Below are 20,242 nucleotides of genomic sequence, written 5' to 3' on the forward strand. Positions count from 1 at the left end.
ATCTGTCTACATATTTGTGCCTGTCTCACACTCGCTGTTGGGAGGCCTGTAGTACAGCCCCAGCATTGTTACTGCACCCTTCCTATTTCTGAGCTCTGCCCATATAGCCTCACTGCTTGAGTCCTCCATAGTGCCCTCCTTCAGCACAGCTGTGATATTCTCTTTAGCCAGTAATGCAACTCCTCCACCCCTTTTACCTCCCTCTCTACCCTGCCTGAAGCATCTTTATCCTGGGATATTTAGTTACCAATCATGCCCTTCCCTCAACCAAGTCTCAGTAATAGCAATAACACCATACTCCCAGGTACTAATCCAAGCCCTAAGTTCATCTGCCTTACTTACTACACTTCTCGCATTAAAACAGATGCACCTCAGACCACCTGTCCCTTTGCATTCATCACCTGCTCTCTGCCTACTGTTTCCCTTAGTCACACTGACTTCATTATCTAGTTCCTACAGACTTTAGTTACTACCTCCTTACAGTGCACTAATCTCCGCATTTAGTTCCCATCCGCCTGCCACATTAGTTTAAACCCTCCCAACAGCGTTAGCAAAAGCAGCCCCTAGGACATTGGTTCCAGTCCTGCCCAGGTGTAGACTGGCTGATTTGGAATAGCCCCAAATTCCCCAGAACCGGCCCCAATGCCCCAAAAATCTGAACCCCTCCCTCCTGCACCATCTCTCAAGCCACTCATTAGTCCTGCCTATTCTTTCATTTCTACTCTAACTTGCACGTGGCACAGGTCACAATCCTGAGATTACTACCTCTGAGGTCATACTTTTTAACTTGGTCCATAACTCCCTAAATTTTGCTTGTAGAACCTATCCCATTTATTACCTATATCATTGGTGTCTGTATGCACCACGACAGCTGGCTGTTCACCTTCCTCTTTCAGAATGTCCTGCAGTCGATCTGAGACATCCCTGACTTGTGCACCTGGGATGCAACATACCATTCAGGAGTCTCATTTTCAACCACAGAATCGGCTATCTACTCCCCCTACAATTGAATCCCCAAAGCCCTTCCATTCTTTTTCCCGCCCTTCTGTACAGCAGAGCCAGGCATGAAGCCATGAACCTGGCTACTGCTGCCTTCCCTTTGTGAGCCATCTCCCCCAACAGTATCCAAAACGGTATACCTGTTTTGGTGGGAGATGACCGTAGGGGACACTTGCACTGCTTTCCTGCTTTTTATTCTGCCTTTTGGTGACCCATTCCCTTTCTCCCTCAGCAATCCTAATCTGCGGTGTGACCAATTTGCTGAATGTGCTATTCACGAATTCCTCAGCATCGCGGATGCTCCGAAGTGAGTCCGTCTGCAGGTCCAGAGCTTGCATGCGACCTAACCAGAGCTGCAGCTGGACACACTTCCTGCATGTGTAAGATTCAAGGACATCAACCACGTCTCTGAGCTCCCACATTGAGCAAGAGGAGCATAACATGGGTCTGGGATCTCCTGCCATTTTTATTCTTAAGCTTGACTTAGTCTTACTATAATATCAAATACTAGATAATTGAAATGAAAACAATTTGTACCAAATCACTCTACTTACCAGCACACAACAAAAAGGAAGAAAAAGAAAAACACAACTTATCAAAACATCAGAGACTTTTTTTTTTGGTCAGAGGAGGAGGGTGGGTGGGAGACACTACACATGTTCAGTTCAGTCACCTTCCCAGAGAGCAATTCGACCGCTCCCACTCAGCTCCACTGCCGAAATGAAGAACTTACCTTCCCGGCAGCCCCCTGGTCATCACTCCCGCTGCTGCTGCTTCTTTACACAGGAAGAACCCACAAACAGCAATGTGATAGTGAGCTGTAGCAAAGGTCAGTAGAAGGTAAATATCATGTGAAAACTGGGGAGAACTCCCCAGTAGTGTTCAGTTTAATACGTTGTGATTTTTTTGTTTCCATTAGCAGGTACAGTTGGGGACTACGTTTAATGCCTCACAGTGCAGCATTCCCTCAGTACTGCACTGCAGTGTCTTCCTAGTCTCTGGGCTGTGGCTTGAATTCAAACCTTTCCGAGCCCGAAGGCTGAAATAAATTGAATGCTGAGTTGGAAGTGGAGTCTGCAGGTTAAATTTGAACTGAAGATCTATGATGGATCAAAAGATCTTCTTTAGGGCGGCACGGTGGCTCAGTGGTGAGCACTGCAGCCTTACAGCACCAGGGACTTGGTTCGATTCCACCCTCAGGCGACTGTCTGTGTGGAGTTTACAAGTTCTCCCCGTGTCTGCGTGGGTTTCCTTTGGGTGCTCTGGTTTCCTCCCACAGTCCAAAGATGTGCAGGCTAGGTGGATTGGCCATGCTAAATTGCCCATAGTGTTCAGGGATGTGGAGATCAGGTGAGTTATGGGGGCTGTGTCTGGGTGGGATGCTCTGAGGATCGGTGTGGAATGGTCCGAGGGTCGGTGTGGACTTGTTGGGCTGAAGGGCCTGTTTCCACACTGTAGGGATTCTATGATCTCTCTCATGTTGACCTGCCCTGTGATTCTTCAGTAGACATTGGGGGGCTTCCTTCCAAAGATCCAACCCCCTCTGGGGTGAACATTGAACTTGTGAGGAGGAGGGGTATCTTCGGTTAATGGTGAACAGCCACACATAAGATGTCTAAACACTGACCTTTGACAAACTCAACCTGATTCTAAATTAAATGGGAAACACGACATTAATACAGTGACTAATCAACTCTCCAGGAATCTGTGAGGAACTCAAACTCCACTCTCCCAGGCAGTAATCTCCTTCAATCCTGCAATTTGAAAACCATTTCTGAGATCTTGAATGTCTCTAATTTTAAGTCCTTGGCCACTGACCAACATGACTTCAGCTGCCTGGGCTGTGAGACGCGCCATTCCCTTTTTGAATCTCCCTCTTCTTTAAAATTTCTTTTCATGGGATATGAGGGTTGCTCACAACGTGGGCATTTGTTGTCATCTATAAGTGCTCTTGAACTAAGTTGCTCGCTGGGCCACTTCAGAGGGCAGTCAGAGACATTGACATTGCTGTGGATCTGCAGTCACATATAGGCCAGACCAAGTAAGGATTACAGATTGCCTACCACTCCAGGGCCTTGATGAACTAGTTGGAGTTTTATCACAATGAGGGAGAGTTACTGAAACCACTGTGTCACTATAAATCTTCTTTGATCTTTGAATTCCAGAGATGAGGTGAGAGTGTCTGCCTTCGACAACAAGGCCTCAATTGACAGAGTGCGGCATCAAGGAACTGTTGGAACACTGGAGTCAATGGGTATCGGGGTAAAACTTTCTGCTGGTTGGAGTCATACTTGGCACATCCTCTCAGCTCCAGCGCATCTCTTCAGGAAGTCCCCAGGGTAGTGCCCTCGATCCAACTATCTTCAGCTGCTTTATCAATGACCTTCCCTGTATCATAAGGTCAGAAGTGAGGATGTTCGCTGAAGGCCGTACAATGTTCAGGACTATTCACCTTTCCTCAGATACTAAAGTGGTTCACACCGTAGTTTGACCTGGACAAATTCCAGACCATGGCTGACAAATGACAAATAACGCGCATGACACAAGTGCCAGGCAATGACCATATCTAACAAGACAGAGCATAACCATCATCCCTTGAGATTCAAAGAAATGGCTATCATTGAATCTCCCAATATTAACATCCCTGGGGGTAGTTAGCATGGACCAGACTCTAAACTGAATCAGCCATGCTAATGTTGTGGTTAAAAGACCACTTCAGAGCCTAGAAGTCCTGCAACGAGTAACTCACCATTATATCCTCCAAGTCAGAATGGAACACTCCCTTCTTGAATACGTAAAGAACAAAGAACAGTACCGAATGGGAACGGGTGCCTTTCTAAATGAAAACACATTACCTCTACACAGTCTGTATCCCTCTAACCCTAAACGTCTAACTCTATGCTTCATGTTTCTGTCCAGATGCCTCTTATATGTTGCTGTTATATCTGCTTCTGTCATCACTGCTGAAAGCACATTCTTACAACCTTCTGTCTAAAAATTTGCCTGTCGCATTTCCTTTAAACATTCTCCCTTTCATCTTAAACCTATATCTCCTAATAATTGGCATATCTACCCTGGGTAAAAGACTCCAGCTGACCACTCTATCTATGCCTCTCATAATTTTGTAGATTTCTATTAGGCCCCTCCTCAGCCTCCAATGTTCAAGTATAAACAAACCAAGTTTGTCTAGTCTTTCCTCATAGCTAATATCTTCCAAGCCAAGCAACATCCTGGTAAACTGTTTCTGTAGTTGCTTCAAAGTCTCCACATCGTTCTGGTAGTGCGGCAACCGGAACGGAACACAATATTCCAAACGTGGCCTGACTAAAGTTCAATACCATTACAACATGACTTATCAATTTGTATACTCTGTGCCCCGGCTGATGAAAGCAAGCATGCTACATACCTTCTTGACCATTTTATCCACTCGTGTTGCCACTCTCAGGGAACTGTGGACATGTAGGGATAGATCGTTGGGTGTGTTAATACTTCTAAGGGTTCTGCCATTTACTGTATATTTTCCTGCTGCATTAGGCTTTCCAAAATGCATCACATCACATTGTCCAGTTTAAACTTCATCTGTGATATATATAACAAATAATAGGTGTCCCCATGTTCATCCCTTTGGAACACCACTGGTCACAGATATCCCAGTCAGAAAAGTACCCTTCCACCACTAGTCTCTGTCTTCTATGACTAAACCAGTTCGGTATCGATCCCGCCAGCTCATCATGACCCCATATGACTTCCATGAGGGACCCTGTCAAAGGCCTTGCCAATGTCCGTGTAGACAACATCCACCACCCTGCCCAACTTTGTCATTTCCTCAAAAAACTCAATCATGTTTGTGAGACATGACCTCCCCAGTATAAAACATGCTGTCTATTGCTAATAGGTCCATACTTTTTACAAATATGAGTAAATCCCATCCTTAGGAAACCTAAGAAATTTTTTCAATAATTTCCCTACCACTGACTTGGGATCATCCGGCTGGTAATTTCCCAGATTATCCCTGCTGCTGTTCTTAAACATGGGAACATTATTATTCTCAGGTCCTCTGGTGGCGAAAGAAAACAAAGATTTTGCAATAGGTTGCAACAATTTCCTCCCTCAATATCCTGGGACAGATCCCATTAGGGGCTGGGGACATATCTTTCTTAATGTTTTCCAAAATACTCAACATCTCTTTTTTATATATATATTGATGTGCCTTACAATATCAACGTACCCGTCCCAAGACTCACCATCCACCATATGCTTTTCCTTTGTGAATACCGATGCAAAGTATTCATTAAGTACCTCATCTGTTCTCTCTCACTCCTCACATAAATCCCCACCCTTGTTCTTGAGTGAATCTGTCCTTTCCCTAGCTACCGTCTCGCTCCTTATACATGCCTTGGGGGTTTCCTTAATAATGTTTGCCAAGGATATTTCATGGCTCCTTTTAGCCCTCCTAACTCATTGTTTAAGCTTTCTTTACATTCACTAATGGATCTGTCTGTGTTCAGATAAATTCAGCTCCAACAAGAATCTTGGCATCATCCAGCACAGTCTGGATGTTCACAGGGTGTTCAGGGGCGGCATGGTGATTCAGTGGTTAGCACTGCAGCCTCACAGTGCCAGACCCAGGTTCAATTCCAGCCTCGGGTGACTGGCTGTGTGTAGTTTGCACGTTCTCACCATGTCTGCATGGGTTTTCTCCGGGTGCTCCGGTTTCCTCCCACAGTCCAAAGATGTGCAGGCTGGGTGGATTGGCTATGCTAAAATGCCCATCGTGTTCAGGGGTGTTTGGATTATAGGGGGATGGGTCTGGGTGGGATGCTTCAAGGGGTGGTGTGGACTTGTTGGACTGAAGGGCCTGTTTCCACACTGTGGGGAATCGAATCTAATCTAAAAAAAACAGCTTGATTTATTGACATCCCATCCACCACCTTCAACATTTGCCCCATCCACCTTCAATATTAAGTAGCTGCAGTGCGTTAGATCTGCAAGATGCAGTGCAGCAACTCAGCAATCTCCTCAAACAGCACCTTCTAAACTCATAACCAGTACCATCTAGCAGGACAAGAGTACCAGATACATAGGAGCATTGGAACAGGAGTAGGTCATTTGGCCCTTTTGGCCTTGCTCCACCATTCAATATGATCATGGCTGATATTCCAAAGTACCCTCTTCCTGTTTTTGTCCCATACCCTTGAATCCTTTTTTGCCCTAAGAACTGCATCTATCTCTTTCTTGAAAACATTCAGTGGCAGAGAATTCCATGGGCTGGGGTCAGAGATAATAGGAACTGCAGATGCTGCTCATCATTCTTAAGTCATGAAGCCCACCAAATGCAAGTTCTGCTCCGAGCCACACACCATTCTAACTTGGAAATATATTGCCATCGCTTCAGTGGTGCTGGGCCAAAAACCTAGAACCTCCTGTCTAACAGTGCTGTGGATGTATTTACATGCCAAGCACTGCAACAGTGTAAGAAGGCAGCTTACCATCACCTTTTCCAGGCTCAATTACGGATGGGCAATAAAAGAGTTGCCCCAGCCAGTAACATCCAGATCCCGTGAAAAGAATTTTATAAGGAACCCTTTTGAACGGTAGTCACAGTGGAATTGGAGAGGTGCTGGCTGCCAAATTGTGGCCAATGCATCTCCCAAACAACAATGTGATAATGACCAATTGAACAGGTTCTGAGTGGCATTTCATAAATTGGTGCAGCACAGCTTGTCCTCTTATTGAAAGAGGAGGTTTACTGGGGGTGGGGGTGAAGAAAGGTTTACTGGGGGTGTTCTGAACCAGCAAAGGGTTTTTCTTAAATGTCAATGGCTAGACATGCCTCTGGTAGCTGAAGCAGGTGTTGCTATCCAGAGCTCATAACTTTAAGGCATCAGGAGAAAGACCATTGATAATGGGAACTGCAGATGCTGGAGAATCCGAAATAATGAAATGTGAGGCTGGAAGATCACAGCAGGCCAAGCAGCATCTCAGGAGCACAAAAGCTGACGTTTCGGGCCTAGACCCTTCATCAGAGAGGGGGATGGGATGAGGGTTCTGGAATAAATAGGGAGAGAGAGGGAGGCGGACCGAAGATGGAGAGAAAAGAAGATAGGTGGAGAGGAGAGTATAGGTGGGGAGGTAGCGGGGGGATAGGTCAGTCCCGGGAAGACGGACAGGTCAAGGAGGTGGGATGAGGTTAGTAGGTAGGAGATGGAGGTGCGGCTTGGGGTGGGAGGAAGGGATGGGTGAGATGAAGAACAGGCTAGGGAGGCATAGACAGGTTGGACTGGTTTTCGGATGCAGTGGGTGGAGGGGACGAACTGGGCTGGTTTTGGGATGCAGTGGGGGAAAGGGAGATTTTGAAGCTGGTGAAGTCCACATTGATACCATTGGGCTGCAGGGCTCCCAAGCGGAATATGAGTTGCTGTTCCTGCAACCTTCGGGTGGCATCATTGTGGCACTGCAGGAGGCCCATGATGGACATGTCATTTAAAGAATGGGAGGGGGAGTGGAAGTGGTTTGCAACTGGGAGGTGCAGTTGTTTATTGCGAACCGAACGGAGGTGTTCTGCAAAGCGGTCCCCAAGCCTCCTGTAATGTTTTGTTGCAGTGAGTTATGCTAATCTAAACTCTGGAACACACCCGTGAGCAGGAGGGCATTATTGATAGGTTGAGATGAAGAAAAGTAGGAAGAGGCTTGTGTGGAGCATTAGCAGCAGCATGGACCTGTCGGGCTGAATGACCTCTTTCTGTGTTCTAAGTTGTGTATCAATTTACTTCCAGAATTGTGGATGCTGGAAATCTGAAACATAGACAGGAATTGCTGGGAAAGGTCAACAGGTCTGGCAGCAGTTGTGGAGATGAATTAACAGTTTGCATCCAGTGACTCTCCTTCAAAAGGGGTTTATTTTAGTCATGGGATGTGGGCAGTACTGGTGGGACCGACTCTCATTGCCCATCCCTATTTGAGCCTGGGGCAGGTGATGGTGAGCTGTCTTCTTAAACCATTGCAGTCCTTGCAGCATAGATATGCCTACAGAGCTATCAGACAGGAGGTTCCAGCATTTTGACCCAGCAACAATGAAGTTACGGTGATATATTTCCAAGTGCTAAATTAGCGCCTGGGGTATGGGGTGTGTAAAAGACATGAAAGAAGATGTTCAGGTTCTCACTCTCCTCCCCAGTGTAGAGGCGACCACAGTGTAAGCAGTGAATACAGTAGGCTAGGTTGAGTGAAGTGTAGATAAAGCCCTGCTTCACCTGGAAGGTGTGTCTGAGGCTTTGGGTAGTGAGGAGGGACGAAATAAATAGATAGCTGTTACACCTTCTGGGATTGCTTGGGAAGGTGTTAGGAGTGGAGGAGGAGTGGACCAAGGTATCCCAGAGGGAACGGTCCCTGTGATAGGATGACAAGGGAGGGGAAAGGAATACATGATAACAAAGTGTAGAGCTGGATGAACACAGCAGGTCAAGCAGCATCCTAGGAGCAGAAAAGCTGACGTTTTGGGCCTAGACCCTTCATCAGAAATGGGGGAGGGGGAGATGGTTCTCAAATAAATAGGGAGAGGAGGGGACACGGATAGAAGATGGATAAAGGAGAAGATAGATGGAGAGGAGAATATAGGTGGGTAGGTAGGGAGGGGATAGGTCAGTCTGGGGAGGACAGACAGGTCAAGGGGGTGGGATGAGGTTGGTAGGAAGGAATCGGGGGTGTGGCTTGAGGTAGGAGGAGGGGATAGGTGCGACGAAGAACAGGATAGGTAGGTGGGGATGAGCTGGGCTGGCTCATCCCCGCCTACCTGCCCTGTTCTTCCTCTCACTTATCCCCTCCTCCCACCTCAAGCTGCATCCCCATTTCCTTTCTACCAACCTCATCCTGCCCCTTGACCTGTCCGTCCTCCCCGGACTGACCTATCCTCTCCGAAATCCCCACCTACACTCACTTCTACAAGCTCCATCCCCGCCTCTTTAACTGTCTGTCTCCTCTCCACCTATCTTCTCCTCTATCCATCTTCAATCCGCCTCCTCCTTTCTCCCGATTTATTTCAGAACCCTCTCCCCCTCCCCCATTTCTGATGAAGTGTCTAGGCCCGAAACGTCAGCTTTTGTGCTCCTAAGATTCTGCTTGGCCTGCTGTGTTCATCCAGCTCCACACTTTGTTATCTGGGATTCTCCAGCATCTGCAGTTCCTATTATCTCGGAAAGGAATACCTGTTTGGTGGTGGCCAGTCTACTGTATTCACTGCTCACAATGTGGTCTTCTCTACACCAAGGAGACAAAAAAAAAGACAGGCAACCACTTTTCAGAACACCTACTTTCTGTCTGCAAAAAAGATTCTGAGCTTCCAGTCACCTGCCACTGCGACACACCACCCTGTTCCTTGACCCAACATCTCTGTCTTAGATAACAAGGTGTAGAGCTGGATGAACACAGCAGGCCAAGCAGCATCAGAGGAGCAGGAGAGCTGACGTTTTGGGTCTGGACTCTTCTTCAAAAAATGTTCTCACCTAGGTAGCTACATTTAAACAATCTCTTATGAGGTATCTGGGATTGGGACCCAGGCCTTCTGATCTCGAGGTACGACTATACCAGTGCACTACAGGAGACCAGTCCTTACTCAGGTAAACTGAGGGAGTCATCATTTATATTGTGGTGTCTGGGTTGCAAGTCAGTTAAATTTGTAAATGGCACATTGTGGTCGGACTTGCCTTGTGTAACTCAAGATGGCTCCAATATCACCAGTATGTTCCTTTCCAAATATTAACATATTATTTTCTAGTTTTGCCTCTGAGCGCAATTAGGACCCTGGCACACTTCCTACTTTGCGCCAGGCAAGCTCTATGCAGTGCCTGTTGTGACAGGGCTACCATAATTAAGGTTCAATGGTTTACCTGAGGGTTTACAGACACCCAATGCATCCCGTTCCTCACCCTAAGTGTACCCATGACAAACCAACCCCTCTACAATCCCCTGTGCTGCATAGTCTCCCACTCCTACCAGCCTCTGCCCATCCCCGAGCCCAGCAGCAGGTGGCCATTCCCTGCTGGGATGGGCCTTGATACTTGGATTCTCCAGGAGCGAGAGAACTGGAGTTGAAATCACACCATGTTTTTCCTGCTCCGACTAAGCGCCCTCCTGGCATCGCCCATACACCTCTTTCATGACCGAGGCTTCCTTTAAATAGCCTCATCTGCTGCCCATCTTTCCGAGCAAGTGTGAGTCACGAGAGTGAGAGGGTTGTTTGTCTGGGAAAGGCATCACGAGAAGCCTGGTCCTGCATATATCTACACATCACCAGCAGGTGAAGCTGGAACCTTGGCTGCTCTTCCCTACTACTGGTGTGGACCACAATCGTGTTTCTGAGGGGAAGGGGTATCAGTTCCACCCCTGCTCTGGAGACTTCAACCTATCATCAATGTGCACTCACTGATGGAATGCTGCATTGCTGAAGAATCCATTGGTCTTCATAGGGGAAGCAGGGGAGGTCTCCTTTGTCTAGAATTTTTTATCTTCCAAACAATATCACTGGCGTAGACTATCTAGTCATTATCTGATTGCTGTTGGGGGGAGCTTACAAATTGGTTGTCGTATTTCCTATATTGCAACAGTGACTGCAATGTAAAAGTATACTGTGGCTCAATATTGAGGAAAGCTGATGCCATTGTGTTCAGACCATGCCACATCTCCATTTCTGAGCCTTTGACTTCATTATTCTCACTTATCACCTGGACTATTTGTGACCTGGACATCCTATTTACTCCTGAAGATATCCTCCACTCTGGAATCGCTCCCAGAACTGGTGAGATTCTTTTGAGCTGCAAATAATGTCCTTGTGGTGTTATCGCTGGACTGCTAATCTAGAGACCCAGACAATGTTCTGAGAACACAGGTTCGAATCCCGCCACAGCAGATGGTAGATTTGAATTCAATAAAAGAAAATCTGGAATTAAAATTCGAATGATGACCATGAATCCATTGTCGATTGTTGGGGAGAACCTGTCTGGTTCACTGATCCTTATTAGGGAAGGAAACGGCCATCCTTACCTGGTCTGGCCTACATGTGACTCTCGGCCCATAGCAATGTGCCCTCTGGGCACTTAGGGATGGGCAATAAATGCAGCCTGGCCAGTGATGCCCTCATCCCATAAACAAATTTTAAAAAAGGAGGCATTGAACCTGAAGCCTGTACTTTTCTCTTTGTTCAAAGGGCCCAAATAGGATTGAAGGGGGGTGGGGCTAACTTCATTCCCTGTAACAAAATAAAATTTTTCTCTTGTATATGATATCATTAACTCTATCTCCAGTTTCTTCAATATTTTGGTTTTCACTGGTTTACTTTTGTAAAATTCCTCCCTTTGTTTTGCAGTCTTATCACTCACCCTCATTGGGACACAAATTTCATCTCTTAACTTTATCGTAACCACTTCCTCTGCCTCTTGAATCACAAAAATGTTTGCTGTTTAATCTCTCCCACCTTCAACCCTTTCATGGAACTTACCTATTATTCCTCCTCTCTCCTTTCACTCGTCCACATTTCTGTCTGGTCTCATTGAACTGAAACATTGGATTGGGTTTTGTTCAGTCGTCGGAGGCCTCACCAACTCTTTGGGGAATGACAGGGACCCAACCCCACCGCTAACCCCATTGGTTCTGGCGGCCTTTCAGGCTTTTCAATCATCACCTTCAGGCCTCACCCATACGACCGTAAGGCAAAAGAGCAGAAGTGGGCCTTTTGGTTCATCAAGTCTCATCACCACTTAGTGAGATCTTCACTGATCTGATAATCATCAGGAGGCTCGTAAGTCGAACCAGCAGTAATGCCAAGCAGCTCCTGTTAAATCCCTGAGGTACCACTAAATAGTAGGTGCAGAGAATGTTGCAGGGTTGAGAATCTCAGTTACACGGAAAGGTTAGAGTTTTCTCCTTGGAGAAGATAAGGCTAAAGGATGATTTGATTGATGGGTCTGTACAGAGAAGATCAAGAAGTACTGTTCCCATTGGTTGGAAGGTTGAGAACCAGAGGACATTGACTTACCACGAATACCAAAAGACCAAAGATGACATGAAGGAAAACATGTTTAGCAATGAATGGCTGGGATTTGAAAGGCACAGCCACAGGGTGTGCTGCAGGCAGAATTAGTCACAGTTTCCAAAAAGGAATTGGACTGTTTCCTGAATGGAAATTATTTACATGGCTGTGAGGAAAGGATAGGTGATTAGGACTGGCTTGCAGAGGGCCAGCACAAACATGACATACAGAAAGGCCTCTTGCGCACTGTGATCAGGCTACGATTATCTGAAAATCCTGACAGAGTGAAAGAGGGAAAAGCAAGCCATGTCTGTGTGCCAGGAATTGGAAGGCACTAACTGTGTTTTTCATTAATTCTTGGGAAGCTGGTGTTGCTGTCAATTTTTTTCTCCATTTCCAAGATTCCATTAATTAAAAATCTTCAGTGGGTGGATACTAATTGATCACATTATTACAGACTGGAGTCACACATAACCAGGCCAATTAAGGAGTGGCAGTTTCTGCCAGGTTTCTGACTTGGAAGTTTGATTGCATGTTAAAATTAATAAATAGTAGTCCATATTGTGTGATACAGTTGTCAGCAGGTGCAGGTTCAAATCTGACTCCAGAGAGTTGACCTCTTTTCCTGTATTCCAACAGCAACTATCTTTATAAAGCATGCCATTGTCTATAAACTGCTGGGAGCACTATGTAAATACAAGTCTCTTTTTACAACAGGGACCATAACTTAACTCCTGCACTTCTTCTCCCACTTGGTAGTACAGAAAGCATTTGAGAGAAAAGGAATTGTTGCTAGAATTTGTTAGAATGAAGAGGCTCCTGTAGAGTGGATTGTTTATGTGATGAATATTCAATCTAACTGGATTGAATTGGAGACTTTTAGAGAGGCAGCATGGACATGATGGGCTGAACAACTTCCTGTCACCAAGAGGGTGAAAGATTGAAACAAACAGAGAAGGTGAGGGGGAGGGGGGAGAGAGAGAGAGACAGACAGACAGAGTGAAGAGAGGGACAGATTGAGGAACCGAAGGAGAGAAAGAGAGAGAGTGAAGAGATAGACTGTGGAACTAAGGGAGGGGGAGAGACAGACAGATAGACAAAAGGGTGCTGAGAGAGACTGAAAACTAAGGAAGAGAGAGACAGAGAAGACAAAGAGAGAGACAGGCTATGGAATTGAAGGAGAGAGAGAGGGAGAAAGAGGGAGTCAGACTGAGGAAATGGGGGAAGAGAGGGAGACAAAGGACGAAGAGGGCCTGACCAAGGAATTGAGGGATAGAGAGAAAGAGTGTGTGAAGAGAGAGACTGAGGGAGAGAAGGAAGACAAATTTAAATTGATGAGGTAGTGTGGGAGAGACTGAAGACAGAGAGGCAGACTGAAACTATGAGGGTAACTAACAGATAGGGACAGGCACTGTGTGTGTGAGAGGAGGCAGACAGAGAAAGGGACCTATTGAGGGAATAGAGAGACTGTTAGGAGGATTGCAAAAGTTCACCTTGGGACAGCGTTAGACTGATGATATAATCATCTCTAATTCAATCCCAATTTTAAGTGAGGAAAGCGGTTCCTTTCCGCTTTCAGGGACTCTTTTGCGATGCAGTTGTAGCGTCTCTACCCGTGAACAGGGAGGCCGAGTTCAAATCTTACCGTGCCAGGGGTGTGTAATAATATCTGTGAGCAGGTTAATTTATAAAGTTAGAGACAATGGGAACTGCAGATGCTGGAGAATCCGAGGCAACAAGGTGGAGCTGGATGAACACAGCAGGCAGGGATCTTAAGATGCTGCTCGGCCTGCTGTGTTCATCCAGCTCCACACTTTGTTAATTTAGAAAATTAGGTTTTTCAAAACAAAATGAGAGCGAGAGACATAAACAAATTGAGACACTGAGAGGGGAGAGCGAGCGAGAGGGAGACTGAGGAAACAGAAAGACACAATACTGTCAAATGAATATCGGATTTGTTGCCTGTTTTTAACAGTGAGTCGAGCAAAAAAAAAGTCAGTCAAATTGTTCTCGCCGGAAGACGTATTTCCTTTAAAGAGGCGTGGTACTAGCGGATCTGAGCGTGCCCCCGAGAGGAAATTACTGGGATCACAGGCTTTCGATTTGTAGCCAGGCTTCTGCAATCTTTCGACAGTGTGTCCGTTCTAGTGTTCCGGCTTCGCCCGGGTCAGTTTCAGGGCAAGAGCGGGGAGGGGAGCACTTAGACAGAGTGTGGGTCTGAGGCAGACATCCCGAGGGACGGAGAGTCACACAGAGAGGGTGAGCGTGACAAGATAGGCATTGTGCGAGGGGACAGTAACAGACACAGCGAGCGAGAGGCAGGAAGGGGCAGAGAGAGAAAGAGAAAGAGAGTCAGTTTGTGTGTGTCTGTGTGTGTGTAAGAGAGAAAGCGGCAGGCAGGGAGAATCATTGAGATAGTAACAGTGACAGACACGCACACAGGCAGAGAGACAGATAGAGACAAACAAAGGAGAAGTAGAGAGACCCCAAGCCAGAAAAAGTGGCGGTCGAAGAGGGGGTGACAGACAAAGTTACATAGAGAGAGAAGGATAGTGTGTGAGAGTAATAGATACAAAGACAGGCAGGCAAATAGAGGGGGAGGGAGAGAGAGTGTCTGATTCAGGCATACTGGTGGTCAAAGCCGGATATAGACACAGAGAGTGGGACGACCAGAGACTGAGAAGCAAACAGAGACTCGGAAATAAACGGGAGGAAGAAGTAATAGTGGGAGGAATGAAAGACATTTGGATGTAAAGAAGGCAGATGAATGTTGGGGAGATGAGGGGAAGAGGAGATTGGGAAGCAGGGGCAATCTGGGTCTGGGAGAGCAGAAGCCTGGACTGGAAGAAGCCATGGACTGACTGAGGAGTTAGGTTGGAAAGAGTGTGTTCTGGTGCAGAACCCGGAATACAACTTCGTACTGAGGCCAGGTATGTAACTCAGGTCTTACTGTCACACCTCAAATCGCAAGCTATCCATTATCATCCGAAACCAACTGCCTTTCAGTCCAGACCTAAAACACCCCAGTCACCATCAAGCTCTTCCCACCTCGACACACGTTCCCAGACCTTCCCCTGGCACTTTCACCCCATCACTCCTCATCCTCAAATTTCCGTTTATTATCCGTGATCAGCCTTCGAGACCCGCTTTGATTTCTTTTTTTTGTGCGTGCCCTGTCCACATTGAGACTGACCTCCCCTCTACCATCTTGATCTCTTCCCTCTGAATACCCAACTAACCTGCCTTGCAGCTACTGCTCTATGCACGGCATACTAATGTATTAAAAACAAGTTGTAGCATCAACAGGAATCACGAACCTCCCTCAATCCTCCACTACATTGCTTCCCAACTTTCATCCTGCTGGCTAGAAGTTATCATGTTGCATCCTGTCCAGTTTAACCAGTGGATTCTGTGGACCTTATTGCCACAGAAGGCCGTTGAGTCCAAGTCATTAAGAGTCTTTAAGGCAGAAAGGTATGCCCACATCTTGGTGGTGATTTTTTTAAAAAAATCATCAAGAAGCTGCTTCAATAGGAGCCAGTGCCAGTGATCGAATGTGTTTTTTCTGCAATCCGTAAGTTATCAGTTCATTGAAAACTCTATCTACATCCTAACTCGCACAAATCCAATTCACCTATCACCCTTATTCCTGCTGACCAGCTTTGGCTCCTATCTTGGCAATTTCCTTTTGGTGCTTTTTTCAAAATCTTCACCCTCCATTTCAAATCTCTCCATGGCTTTACTCTTCCCTGTCTCAGTAACCTCTAACTGCTCTGTAAGACATCCTATTGAGATCTTTGTACGCCTCCTAGTCTGGGTTTGTACACACCTCTTTTGTTTGGTAACCTCCTTTATTCTTTATTCATTCATGGGATGAGGTTGTCACTGGCCAGATAGCATTTATTGCCCATTCCTAATTGCCCAGAAGGTAACTACATTGCTGTGGGTCTGGAGTCACATGTAGGCCAGACCAGGTAAGGATGGCAGCTTCCTTCCCGAAAGGGCATTAAGTGACCAGATGGGTTTTACAACAATCCACAATGGATTCACGCTCATCATTGGACTGTTAATTCCAAATATTTATTGAATTCAAATTCGGCCATCTGCCGTGTTGGGATTTGAACCCAGGTCCCCAGAACATTATCTGTGTGTCTGGATTAACAGTCCAGCGATATACCACTAGGCCATCACCTAGTCATCTGTCATCTTCACCTTTCCCAAAGTTGGAAAATATCCCATCTTTTTTCAAAGGAAATGGATTTTAAAAATAGGGAGGTCTTGCTAAAACTATACTAGTCACTTGTCAGACCACCACTGAACACAATGAACAGTTTTAGGCTCCTTTTCTAAAATAAAAATTGATATTGGAGGCAGACCAGAGAAGCTTCACTAGGTTGATTCTTAGTATTTGGTGGGGGAGCTGTCTTTTCAGGAGAAGTTGAGTAGATAGGCCTGCATTCATTAGAGTTCAGATGATCAGAGGTGACCTTATCAAAACATGTAAGATTCTTGGGGATAATGGGAACTGCAGATGCTGGAGAATTCCAAGATAATACAATGTGAGGCTGGATGAACACAGCAGGCCAAGCAGCATCTCGGGAGCACAAAAGCTGACGTTTCGGGCCTAGACCCTTCAGAGAGGGGGATGGGGAGAGGGAACTGGAATAAATAGGGAGAGAGGGGGAGGCGGACCGAAGATGGAGAGTAAAGAAGATAGGTGGAGAGAGTGTAGGTGGGGAGGTGGGGAGGGGATAGGTCAGTCCAGGGAAGACGGACAGGTCAAGGAGGTGGGATGAGGTTAGTAGGTAGCTGGGGGTGCGGCTTGGGGTGGGAGGAAGGGATGGGTGAGAGGAAGAACCGGTTAGGGAGGCAGAGACAGGTTGGACTGGTTTTGGGATGCAGTGGGTTGGGGGGAAGAGCTGGGCTGGTTGTGTGGTGCAGTGGGGGGAGGGGATGAACTGGGCTGGTTTAGGGATGCAGTAGGGGAAGGGGAGATTTTGAAACTGGTGAAGTCCACATTGATACCATATGGCTGCAGGGTTCCCAGGCGGAATATGAGTTGCTGTTCCTGCAACCTTCGGGTGGCATCATTGTGGCAGTGCAGGAGGCCCATGATGGACATGTCATCTAGAGAATGGGAGGGGGAGTGGAAATGGTTTGCGACTGGGAGGTGCAGTTGTTTGTTGCGAACTGAGCGGAGGTGTTCTGCAAAGCGGTCCCCAAGCCTCCGCTTGGTTTCCCCAATGTAGAGGGCCTTGACAAGGTAGATGCGGAAAGATTGTTTTCCCTAGGACCAGAGGGCATAATCTCTAAGTAAGGAGTCACCTGTTTAAGACAGTAATAGAGAGGATTTCTTCCTTTGTGGAATTCCTGTGGAATTTTCTGCTACCACAGATAGTTGAGGAGGCTGCATTGTTAAGTAAGTTCAAGTGTGCTACAGACAGATTTTTAATCAGTAAGGGAATCAAGGGCTGTGAGGATAAGACAAAGTGGAATAGAGGATTATCAGATCAGCAATGATCTCTATGAATGGTGAAACAGTCTCAATGGATCAAATGGCCTACTTCTGCTCACAAAACTTAAGGTTTTAAACTAGTCCAATTCTCTACCTCTCTCCTTTTGAAGGATCCACTTTTAAGATCTACTTCATTGCGCTTTTGGTCATCTCCTTTGGCTCAGTATCAAATTTTGATTAGTCACCTTCTTGTGAAACAGCTTGAGATTTTTTGTATAAGGACTTCTGCTGAAGAAAGGAGGTGGTGGCATAGTGGATGATCCTGGATTAGTAATCCTCAGGGACTAGGCTAATGTGTTGGAATCGTGGGTTTGATTCCAACCATTGAAGATGGTAGAACTTGAATCCCATAATAACAAACAATCTGGAATTCAAAGCTAGCCCATTGGCAACTACAACCCCTGTTGAATGTTGTGAAACCCATTTTGGTCACTGATGACCTTCTGTATGTCCTATGTGTGACTCCAGACCCATGGCAATGTGGTTGACCCTTAATTGTCCTCTGAAGTGACATAGCAAATCCTTTAGTTCCATGTGCAGTTAGTTCATACGCAGTAAATCTTGGTCCAGCCGATGACATTCAAATCCCATTAACTTTTTTTTCTAATAAAGCTGAAAATGACTTTTTCTACGTCTATTCTATGTCTGTTAATGTCTATTTAACTTTTTCCTCTTGACTTGAAGGTGTTTGATGTTATTTTGTGCAGGCTGGAACTCTGAGGGGACAGGTCTTGTTTGGCTGTGGCTGGGATTGGGATATAGGGCGAGCTATCTGTGTGTTGGAAAGCACACAATGATTGAGACTGGGGAGGAAGAAACTCTTAATGGTGTTGGTGAAAGAGGTCCTACAAACTGGGATTGGGTGAAAGTTCATGAGATAGTGTGTCTAGAGTTGAATGAGAGACATTGTGCGCTAGGGTCTTAAATCCATCTCTCATGGCTACAGACACTTGTACAATGACAGAATTCCCACAGTGTGGCAGCACACTATTCAGCTCATCAATTCCACGTTGACCCTTCTGAAGAGTGATTCCACCCCCTACCCCATCCTATCCCTGTAACTCTGCATTTCCCAAGCCTAATCCACCTGGCCTGCACATCTTTGGTTTGTGGGAGGAAAGCGGAGCATCCACAGGAAACCCACGCAAACACTGGGAGAAAATGCAAGCCCTGTACAGATAGTCATCCAAGGCTGCACGCAAAGCCAAGTCCCTGGCGCTGTGAGGCAGCAGAGCTCAGCAATGAGCTCACTATGCCACACCAGCACTTGTACCAACGGCAAACAGAGTAAATAAGGAGAAACTGTCAAAATCCTTCATGATCATCCAGTTCTCTTTCAAAGCAACTGTCAATCTTTTCTACTCCTTTGAGGACACCCACAGCTTCTCCAATCTCTGTCTCTCCATAAATTGATTTGAAGCGAGTTTCTCATGAATAAAGAATTAATGTCCTAAATTGTCAGTGAAGGTTTCCTCAGGACACGTTTGTAATGCACTCTTCAGTGACTCTGGAAGACATTGGTGCACAGTCGATGATTGAGGATTTGTCACAGCTCCTGTGTCAGCAGCTCCCAGAATAATTCACTGCCAGTACAGCTCAGGGCTATCTCAAGATTTTATTGAACCCTCTGACACCTCAATCCATCAATGGTACTTCGGTGAAAATAAGATTTAGTTTATTTAATTGTTAGTGAGTTTTGAGAAGATTTGTAGCTCAGGTTGAGGTTTTGGATGTGAGTTTGCTCGCTGAACTGGAAGGTTAGTTTTCAGACATTTCGTCACCATTCTAGGTAATATCAGTGAGCCTCCGACGAAGCTTCGTCGGTGGCTCACTGATGATGTTATCTAGAATGGTGACGAAACGTCTGAAAACTAACCTTCCAGCTCAGCGAGCAAACTCACATTATTTAATTGTAGTAAGACAGTGATGATGAGTTGAGGCCACAGTCTGATTAGCTATGATCTCATCGAATGGAGTGACAGGTCAAGGAGCCAAATGGCCTGCTCCTCATTTTTATATATTTTCTGTGTGTCTGAAGAGGAAAATGACCAAATTGAATGTGATTGAGATCTGACCATCAGGGAAAAATATGAGTAATACTCTGTTGAATTAACAGTCCTTCATTCAGCACAGTCAAAACCTCTGTGCAGTCATGAGCTTGCCCTTTTGACCCTTAATTTTCAACCATGACTAACGCTATCTCACCTCTGAGTCAGAGCGTATGGGCTCAAGTGTCACTTCAGATATTTATGCACAATGATTTACCTTGATGCTTGTAGACCAGTGCTGAGGGAGTCCAGAACTGTTGGATATCCATGCTTCCTTGAAGATATTGGACTGAACTCCTGCATATTAAATATTCTGCCGATGTTCAAAAAGCAGAGGGCTTCTGATTAAGTGATAATGGGATCTGCAGATGCTGAAGAATCCAAGAATACAAAGTGTGGAGCTGGATGAACACAGCAGGCCAAGCAGCATCTCGGGAGCACAAAAGCTGACGTTTCGGGCCTAGACCCTTCATCAGAGAGGGGATCTAGGCCTGAAACGTCAGCTTTTGTGCTCCTGAGATGCTGCTTGGCCTGCTGTGTTGATCCAGCTTCACACTTTGTTATCCTGGGCATCTGATTAACATCGCTTAATCAACATCACTCAGACAAATGATATGATGCACATCTAAATACTTCTTCGATGTTGTGAGGGTTAAT

General features: G+C 46.0%; 1 protein-coding gene across 3 annotated transcripts in view; it reads left to right on the plus strand.

Annotated features, from left to right (window-relative positions):
* Window positions 1-14,100: 14,100 nt before the first annotated feature.
* Window positions 14,101-20,242, plus strand: part of LOC125457762 (interleukin-1 receptor accessory protein-like) — a 42,472-nt gene continuing 36,330 nt past the window's right edge. For all 3 annotated transcript variants that reach the window (XM_059651193.1, XM_048542349.2, XM_048542350.2), the window contains exon 1: window positions 14,101-14,952. The gene's annotated coding sequence lies outside the window, so the exon portion shown is untranslated. The remainder of the gene's footprint in view (window positions 14,953-20,242) is intronic.

Source organism: Stegostoma tigrinum, chromosome 14 (assembly GCF_030684315.1).
Source record: "Stegostoma tigrinum isolate sSteTig4 chromosome 14, sSteTig4.hap1, whole genome shotgun sequence".
NCBI lineage: Eukaryota > Metazoa > Chordata > Chondrichthyes > Orectolobiformes > Stegostomatidae > Stegostoma > Stegostoma tigrinum.